The sequence below is a fragment of the Drosophila rhopaloa genome, unplaced genomic scaffold (assembly GCF_018152115.1).
Source record: "Drosophila rhopaloa isolate 14029-0021.01 unplaced genomic scaffold, ASM1815211v1 contig_36, whole genome shotgun sequence".
NCBI classification, from domain to species: Eukaryota; Metazoa; Arthropoda; class Insecta; order Diptera; family Drosophilidae; genus Drosophila; species Drosophila rhopaloa.
In genome coordinates this window covers 826,726-836,960 of record NW_025335130.1, presented here as the reverse complement: position 1 = coordinate 836,960, position 10,235 = coordinate 826,726, and the positions used below count along the sequence as shown (strand labels likewise).

The following is a 10,235-nucleotide window of genomic DNA, read 5'->3' as shown; positions in this document are numbered from 1 at the left end:
GTTCGCAAACATCGCTTTCTCTGAAGGTACGACGTCCTTCAGTCCAACACAGGAAAAGGGGCCAGCCGATGGACAGCTCACCTTCCTACGTCCGCACGTCCACCAGCCGAACCTTTTTATCGACGCCGGCGAGCACCGCTACCACTCGTTATATCCTCAACTGCTCTATGGAAACTTGTCCTTGGCGACGACGAAGATTTTTTCCACGCCGATGGTTGGCTCCTGCTGGTGCCACTTGGTACTCTGCTGCAGGGTGGAGATATTATCACGAAATCATCGCTGCCAAAACCTGTGCTTGAGCCACAAGAGACCTCGCCATAGACGCAAGCTGGACAGGTTCACTTAGTCCGGGAGTGCTTCCGATGGTGGGCCCAAAAGGGGGCCGCCTATTAACAAATGCCTGGTCTTCGCCGAGTTGAGGACGGCCTCCACGCTGGCTAGAGGTCTTGGCCGCCCGTCCGAAGGAACAGGTTCTTTGCAGACTTCACACCTGCCTTCCAAAGTCCTCCGAAGTGCGGTACTCTAGCCGGTATAAACGCAAACTCGCATCCTTTTTTTGATACACTTGTTATTATTCCGCCCCTTCTGTTCCTCCAGACGGGCTCGAAACTCACTCATGTGCCGATCGGCGCCGACGAAATTTTATGCGTTGTCGCACCACAACTTATCCAGAATCTCGCGACGACTCACGAACCTTTGAAAGTCCAACAAAAAACTTCCGTGGTAAAGTCAGACACTAACTCCAAGAGGACCACTTTGGACGCAAAACATACAATCCACGGATACGATACGTTGTGCTAAAGGGCATTAAATAGCCATATTTTCCCGCGCAGACGACTTACAAGAGCATGAGAGCCAGCGTGACTAACAACGAACTCCAATCTAATTTATTTTCCTTAACAAAGGGGCTTGGGTTTTGAATATTCGTTGCTACCGGTTTATTATTCCGAATTTTACTGATATCGTCCTTGAATCATGAAATTGGATAACTTTAATGGCAAAATACTTTTTTTAAAGATCTTCGACACTTTTCCGAACTTTTGAATAAAGCGGAAAACCCATACGAAAACTCTCAAATGATTCAGGTGCGACGAAAAGTTTTCTATTTTCTGAAGCATATACCTTGAATCTGGGCTGACTACGAGAGCTAGTGCCGACTTGGGTAATTCCATCAAAACTACTTCAGTCGGCAGTTCGAAATGTCGATTTACAGGCCAATTCATTTCTGATTCGAGCCCACCGAACCAAATGGACGTTGTAAGCTCCTCAACGTCACATCCACGGGACACTATGTCTTCTGCGTTAACTTTCGTGGGAACGTGTCTCCAAGTTGCCTTCTCCGTCCACTCCTGAATTTCAGCGACCTGGTTTGACACAAAAACTGACAACGATGAAGGATGGGTTTTGATCCAATGTGAAAGGATCTCGGAGTCTGTCCATAGGAAAACATTCTCAATAGGACGATTCAGCTACGGCCGGACATGATTATAAAGTAAAGTTTTCGTCTTCAGGTGAGCTCCTTTCGATTTGGCGGTCAATAAAGACACTTTTAATCCTTTAGCAGTTTGAGTACGTAGATGCACGCTCCATTCGCTCGCATGGATTCAAGTATTTGATTCGGGACTTGCGGATCTGTGTGAACGAATTGCGATACCCTTATTTTTGGCAGCTGTTGAAGCGTTGCTTTAAATGTCGAGGAGTCACTGACAAAATAATTCGTTTTGTCGCCCAAAGATCCGGTAAAGAGTCATCCAACCGAAATTGAAAGAAATCTTTAACTAGATGCGCTGTTTTTCCCATCTCTTGAAAAGTAAGAATTTAAAAAAAGAGTTGACAACCTTTTAAAAATCGTTACTTCTAAAAAAAAAGATGCCCATGATTGCCCATATTTTGAAAAGTAAGAATTTAAAAATTTGCCACTCTTAAAAATATTTTTTTTTTTCACAAAAACTTTGGCTCACCTCTTAAAATAGGCATTTTTAAACTAAAATCGATTGCCCACCCCTTAAAAATCTTTATTTAAAAAAAAATAAAAGATGACCATGTTTGCTCATCTCTTGAAATCTAAGAATTTAAAAAAAATCGTTGGCCCACCTTTTACAAAATATCACTTAAAAATCGTTATTTCTAAAAAATAAAAAGATGCATTTTTAAAATCGTTTGCTCATATCCTGAAAGTAATTTCGATAAAACAAAAATGTATTATTCGCTCCTTCTGAATTAATTGATTAACCAGCTTAAGGGAAAATAAGCAAATATAAGCAGCACTGATTTTAAAACTGCGAACAGAAATATCTACAATAAACATTAGTTCGTCTCCTGTTTCACCTTGATCAAATCTGTATAAGCTTACAGTAGCCAACATTTTTCTTTTGATCAGTTTTCTAAAAAACCTTTGATGGTCCTTAATTTTTGTGCAGTTACCGATTTTTCAAAAAGTGTTTACTGGAAATTAAACAGAATTAAAAAGCCAAATGTTGATTTGGTCTGGAGAAATTTACAAAAGAAAACATTTAGTTCAGCGTTCAAAGCTTCGAATAATGAAATTAGTTTCCCCCTGGATTTCTATATTTTTATAATAATACTCTATAATTCAGGATGTTTTTGTAAAAAAATGTTTATAATTTTTGTTCAGTCACGATTAAAAACTGTGCCCATGTGTATATTTTATTTTAAGTAATATATTTACAGTTTACAGTTTTTGAATTGACACTGCAAAAAACGTATAAAAACTTGTTTATAAATGCCAGAGTATTTATTTCAGTGTAATAAAATTAGAAATATACCGTATTTTCGCGTAAAAAAAAGACATGAGAAAAAGTTTATTTTTTTTCTCTTCTGCCTTAATTTAAACAAGAAAGGAAAGCTGACTTCGGGCGGAGCCGAAGTTGATATACCCTTGCAAAAAATTCTTTAAATTATATTCTCCAAAATTATTCATAAGATGCATTATCAATACTCATAAAAAATCCCAACTTCCTAACTTTACAAACACCAAAGTTATGGCATTTCCGATCGTTCAGTTATATGGCAGCTATAGGATATAGTCGGCCGATCCTTATGAAACTTGCTAGGTCGGATTGAATGGCCAAAAATAAAACCCATAGAGAATCCCAAAATCGACAAAGCTTCATTGTTTTTATTAATATACAGGCATAGAAATCGAAATGTATTCTAGTTGGTTTATTATTTTTCAATAAAAGGAAAGCCTTATAGTTGCTCTAAAAATTACTTGTAATGTATGTTTATAACACATTAAAAAAAAAGAAAAAAATGTATGGCCTGACGGCAGTTGGAATTCAACTTCCTGTGCTTAGATTTCAGCTCGTTTTAGGGCTATCTAATTTGTAGGGTTAACTTAATAAAATTTTTCTATTTTCTAGGGTAAATTATTTTTTAAGGCAAAACTCCTCAATTGTTTCCAATAAGCCTACATGTCTTAATGAAGAATAGTCACAAGTAAAAAGGTTAAGTCCAGGCTTTACAATAAATTCAAAGCGTCCGTATTAGAATCTGCTTAAGAAGCTTCAAAAATCGATTTTTTCGAGGAATTTTTTGGGAAGGAAAGATATATTCGATTGAAACGAAACATTCAGGTTTTATTGTTATATATTGTGTATATATGTTCAAGATGCAGGTCGCAATTTTCATCGGAACAAAAAAAAAACCAAAAATGTTTTTTCTATTTTCAATAGAAAATTGATCAAAAAGTGAAAAAATTCAAAAATTTTTTGAAAATTAAAAAAATGTATTTTTTGCTTAAATCACTTCAGATTTTTAAAAAATCTTTTTTACTAAAAGAGAATTCAATTTAATAATAATTTAATCCAAAAAATGTTGTCTCGTTTCGATGGGACGTTTAATTTGTACCCTATCTTTCCAGCCAGTTAGGAGAAATCATAAAAATGAAAAACCGAGAAATCGCACTTCAAAGTTTTCGTATAAAAAGAATCGTAACGCATGCTCACTATTTCTTCTGTAACTTAAAAAATATTTTGAATTTGCTTCTGAAATTTTAGGGACACATTCTAGGATAGTTTGTGTAGTCATTTATGCAAAAAAATCGATATTTTGAAGCGTTTAAAACAGGCTCTCCCCTTCAGGACTCGGTTTAATTTTACATTGCTTTACCCCTGGTTTTATTAAAGCTATTTGACTCGTTGAAGGGTTTTTGTTTTCTCAAGAACTAAAAAACAGCTTTGGTAACACTAAGCGTAGATCCACCGCTGCTTCAACATCGCTATCATTTAAAAATTGTACGTAAAACACTGATCAGGCAATTCCCAATCTATATTCATACAACATATTCAGTATCGTTCCGTCCAAATTGGTTACATTTACATCAGCGTGACCGCGCCGGACCAAACGTGAAATACCAATTTGGTCTGAAAAATATACTAAAAAATACTATAAAATAATATGTCATATTTTACAAAATACCACTATAAATACCATAACAAATAAATCGCCTGGAAATTCAAATTATAATATGTACTATCACTAACCATACAACATGTTGTATGGTTAGTGATACTATGTAAAAATAATAATTGACTTATTATATATAGAAAAAATAAGGCTTTTCCCATTGCAAAAAATGTTTGTTTTTTATTTCATATTACAAGATTAATAATATTTCAGTCCAACATAAAGCCTAGTATCCAGATCAACGAAAACCGTACGCCAGTCATGAGAGAGAGCGAGAGGCAAACAGCAGCTGGCGTTCACTTTTCGTCGGGCCTTTTTTTCACGTCGGTCCCCTGATCGACGAAAAAATACCAGAAAATTCCATAGCGTTGCCAGTCTGCGGAAATTACCTTTGGGTGAACCCTAGCGAAAAGATTAAAAATTTAATCTTTTGGCGTGCGCTTCTCACTGAACATTATAAGAAATGGAGGGAAAAACTCAAAAAACTCACAAAAGTCGATTGTAGGTGTTTACATGTGAGGACAAAATAACATTAATACTATCTGGGCTGCCTCTTGTCAGAGCAAAATGTTTTTTAGGTCAAGAAAAAAGGCCCGACGAAAAGTGAACGCCAGCCGTTTGCCTCTCGCTCTCTCTCATGACTGGCGTACGGTTTTCGTCGATCTGGATACTAGGCTTGAACATTATAAGAAATGGAGGGAAAAACTCAAAAAATTCACAAAAGTCGATTGCAGGTGTTTACATGTGAGGACAAAATAACATTAATACTATCTGGGGGGCCTCTTGTCAGAGCAAAATGTTTTTTAGGTCCAGAATGTACGAAAAAACACAATAAAAGTGCAGCTATAAACTTTAAATTAGCAAATAATTATCAGTAAATTAAAAAAAACAACTGTTAAATTTAAATTGTATTGTTTTTTAATTTCTTTGTACACCGGCAGACTTGTCTTGCCAAGGTATTTGATAATATCTTTTAAAGGCTCTTTCCCGCAAATACGATATTTGAATTTTTACTGCTTGTCTACAAGCCTTAGCTGATTGACAGTACGACCGTAGCACTCATAATTCTGATGAACTCTCGAAATTTTGGTCACACTGGAAAGATTAAAGTTTTTACGCTAGAGTACTCGTTTGTCAATCTGAGTACTAGGCTTTAATATCTAATTAGTGTGTATTTTTCACGAACAACAGCTCATTTTGTTCTTGGGGTCGAAATCCCCAAAGGCCTAGCTCGCAACAACAAATAATCGATAGCTATCGACCTTCACACCATGTACCAATAGTTCCTAACACTAGAATCGATAGAAATCAACGTCTCACATACTAATTTTACATGGACCATCTCTACAGGCATCAAAAGGTAAACAAACAACAAACAGGTAAATATTGGACGAGATTAACGAAAAGTTACGTATGGATGGACTAGCCACCGCGCACTCAAACATCCTATGGCACCACCCATTGTCAAAAACCTAGGCCACGGCAAGTCCGGATAACGACCGGTTTATCTCCCCTAGGGTAAGTCCCTTAGGCAAATATTATCCGCAAATTATCCGTAGATTTATTATGATAGCAATAGATTTTTAGCAACATTAAACATTTTTCCCCTTTTAAACAATTCCTTTGCACACCAGGCAAAACTGCTACCCGGGCTTGGACCTCGGCCCCTTCAAGCCCGATTTAAAATCAGGAAATATGGCCTTAGAGAAGTGTAAACTTTGCGCTTGAAGCGGCTTAATGGACACATAATATTTCCCCTAAATACCCTGCTGGAGCTCTAAGAGGACAATAAGGGACGAGTATGTACAAATAAAAAAATAATTTCAATTCTTCTAAGCTAGACTTCTATTTGTATGCCACGCAGAGATTTTAACAAGATATCCCCTTGGCTGCTGGTCGAAAAATTCAACAGAAATTTGGGCCGAAAATAACTTGGTCCCGTTTCTAAGTCGATGTGAAAATGGCGAAAGGTGGACCGGAGGACCAAGCCTTGCCTGAGCAACTGCGGACCGCGAAAATAGGGATGCCGCGTGTTGAAGAGCCCTGTGGTGATTAGGACAAACATAGGGAAGTTTAATGGTCTTGGTAGCAGCTAGTGGATGCTACGGCTCGTGGCAGGAATCACAAAAGAATTAATAAGAAACTGTTAAGTGGCATTGATTTGTTAAAGAATTTCCGTACACGACACTCGTAGAGTAAAGGGTACATAGTATTAGCTGAAAAGTATAAGAACTGGTAGAAAAAACATTTCTGACCCGTTGGTAAACATATATATTCTTTATCAGGATCAAAAGCCGAGTTGATCTAGCGCTCCTTCTTATTTTATTTGTGTTATTTTCATTTTAACTTTTAAACAGTAACAGATATTTTCGGTGCATGGTTAAAACTTTGTTTAGATTCAAACCAAAGAATTCGTCGATACCATAAAATGCGTTCACTCAAACAAATTTGTATCAAAAATCGCTTTAAATACCCACAGAGTTCGCACGTACATATATGTAGAAAATGTAGGGTGAATTTTCTTTAATTCCTGTTGTTTTGAATATAAAATAAGTTAGTTTAAGTTTGGTAAACAATTTTATATATTAGTTAGTTTAAATGAACAATTATTTTCCAAAAAATCACCATCTGTTTATGATTAGCAACAAAAAATTATTAAACTGGCTCCCTTATCAAGGGAGTAATCTACAGCAACTTAAAAAAAAAAGTGGTTAAATTATTTACCAAACTAAATACAGGAAAAAAACTGATTACTGCAGACTTCAGTTTCTACTCTGACAATTAAGCACCTGTTCCTTGATTGAAAGATGTTTAAAAGCACATTCAGATAGAAAAGTTCCTTTCCTAAGCAAAATAATTATTGATAAAAGTCCTATTTTTGCAAAGCGACACCTAGACCGCCAAAATTTAAATAATTTCCAGTGGTCTGATTAAACTTTAATATTCGGGGCAGATTTCAGTTTCTACTCTGACAATTAAGCACCTGTTCCTTGATTGAAAGATGTTTAAAAGCACATTCAGATAGAAAAGTTCCTTTCCTAAGCAAAATAATTATTGATAAAAGTCCTATTTTTGCAAAGCGACACCTAGACCGCCAAAATTTAAATAATTTCCAGTGGTCTGATTAAACTTTAATATTCGGGGCAGATGGAAAAACATATGTATGGCGCCCAAAAACTACTGCTTTCGATCCGAAGCATACCATTTAGACTGTTAAGCATGGTGGCGGGAATATCAGCGCCTTTCTATTATTTTTTCCATATATTGATACATAAATATATATATATATATATAAATATATATGTATACCAGTTGGTATTGGACCAGTTGACATGGTCCAAAATACATATCCTCCTTAAAAACCGCAAAAGTGCCAACTGAAAACTAAAAATGATTAAATATTAAAAAATACAAAATAAAAATGTATATATACAAATATATATATGTGTATTTATATTATGTATATATATAATATTTATATAAACTCGATAAAGAGCACTACATTTTAAAAATATCCGTATGAAAGAACAAACTAAACCAAAACGAAAAATGGCAATCCCATTTCATGTTAATAAATCAAATATTTTATCAAAGACACGAAAGAAATTTTTCAGCGTCCATGATGAAAATATACATATTGAAATCACCAAAATCGCGAAATGATAAACCTCTGTAAAAACTCTGCTAATATAAGACAATAAAACATATAATAATAGTCTCACATATTATTTTGTTAGTGTTGCCAGCTTAAAATCACAAATAATAAAGTCAATAGGGGTTGAATATGACATTTTATTCAATAGTTAGTTACTCAAAATCGGTTTTTAAATTAGTTTTGAAAAAACTCAAAGTAATAAAATTTACTGCGTAACTGAGTAATAAAATTAATGGGCGTTGAAGCTTAAACGCATCCCTCATTAAAACACTTTTAATAATAATAAATATAAATTAAGTTGCCGGTGCTTTTGATAGCGAGGAAACATGAATGCCTTCTCCCACAGTGTCCCACTGCTGTGGTATTGGAGGAGCTGCGTTTTCCTGAGTGCAATGTGCTCCCAACTCCCTAATAAATTGACGGTAACGATGTATAAGCGCATCATGATAGTGGTTATTTTTAATAATCCGTTCAGGGTTCGTAAAATGATTGCAACCAGTTGCGCCTTGTATAATTGATCAAGTGGAAAAGTTCTGCAACTTAAGAGATCCAGGTTATACCAAGGACTGTGCTTACCGACTAGCGACCATGCCGACAAAGTCGTCTCCAAAATTTCAGTAAGGAACGGCTAAATATTCCCAAGTATGTTGGAAAGATGTAGAATCGGTGTACAAAAAACTATTCTTAAAAAATAAATGTACAAAACAAAAAAATATATATATTATATATATGTATATATATATTAAACAGTTCAAAAATTCAGAAGTTTTTTAATTTTTCGCTTAATATCAGCAGCATCTTCCGGAGACGTTAGCTGATTAATAATCTAATTTCTGTGAGGTTCATGGATTCCTCAATGTAAAACCCATCCTGTCGTACTTCATCGCCTCCGAAAAACAAAAAGAGTGTTGTTCTGTTAAAAATAATATAACGCTACCAAACTCTTGGAAACAACCTTCAGCCTGCCTAAGTCCGCAAGAATTGCATATACATACGTTGAAAGATCCCACCTACATGTTTTTTTCAGCTCATCCTGTCGTGCTTGTTGTTCTGTTATAAGTAATATAACGGTGCCAAACAATTGAGAACAACCATCAGCCTCCAAAAAGCCTGCCTAAGCGTGAATAAGTCCGGCCAGATTTATGGCACTTTGTTTAAAATATTGCATATACTCTTAATAGCTTGAGATCGGTAAAATAAATCTTAATAATTTTTGGTTAATTATTTCTAATTATATTTTCTTTTTTCACCCTTTGCAGAGGGTATTATAATTTCAGTCAAAAGTTTGCAACGCAGTGAAGGAGACATTTCCGACCCTATAAAGTATATATATTCTTGATCAGCATCACCAGGGGAGTCGATCTAGCCATGTCCGTCTGTCCGTCCGTCCGTTTGTACGCAAACTAGTCCCTCAGTTTTAAAGCTATCTGCTTGAAACTTCCAAAAGTTGTCTTTATATTGCAGGGCGATTATATCATATAAGCCTAGTATTCAGATCGACGAAAACCGTACGCCAGTCATGAGACAGAGCGAAAAGCAAAAAGCTGGCGTTCACTTTTCGTCGGGCCTTTTTTCACGTCGGTCCACAGATCTGTCTGCGGAAATGAACTTTGGGTGAACCCTAGCGAAAAAATTAAAAAATTTAATCTTTTGGCGTGCGCTTCTCACTGAACATTATAAGAAATGGAGGGAAAAACTCAAAAACTCACAAAAGTCGATTGCAGGTGTTTACATGTGAGGACAAAATAACATTAATACTTCTGGGGTGCCTCTTGTCAGAGCAAAATGTTTTTTAGGTCCAGAATGTACGAAAAAACACAATAAAAGTGCAGCTATAAACTTTAAATTAGCAAATAATTATCAGTAAATTAAAAAAAACAACTGTTAAATTTAAATTGTATTGTTTTTTAATTTCTTTGTACACCGGCAGACTTGTCTTGCCAAGGTATTTGATAATATCTTTTAAAGGCTCTTTCCCGCAAATACGATATTTGAATTTTTACTGCTTGTCTACAAGCCTTAGCTGATTGACAGTACGACCGTAGCACTCATAATTCTGATGAACTCTCGAAATTTTGGTCACACTGGAAAGATTAAAGTTTTTACGCTAGAGTACTCGTTTGTCAATCTGAGTACTAGGCTTTAATATCTA

General features: G+C 35.6%; 1 long non-coding RNA gene across 1 annotated transcript; it reads left to right on the top strand.

The window, feature by feature from the left end:
• Positions 1-5,551: 5,551 nt before the first annotated feature.
• LOC108046148 lies at positions 5,552-7,151 on the top strand. Its single transcript, XR_001769375.2, has 3 exons — positions 5,552-5,946; positions 6,063-6,227; positions 6,293-7,151. It is a non-coding gene; the product is annotated as an uncharacterized LOC108046148 (long non-coding RNA).
• The last annotated feature ends 3,084 nt before the right edge of the window (positions 7,152-10,235 follow it).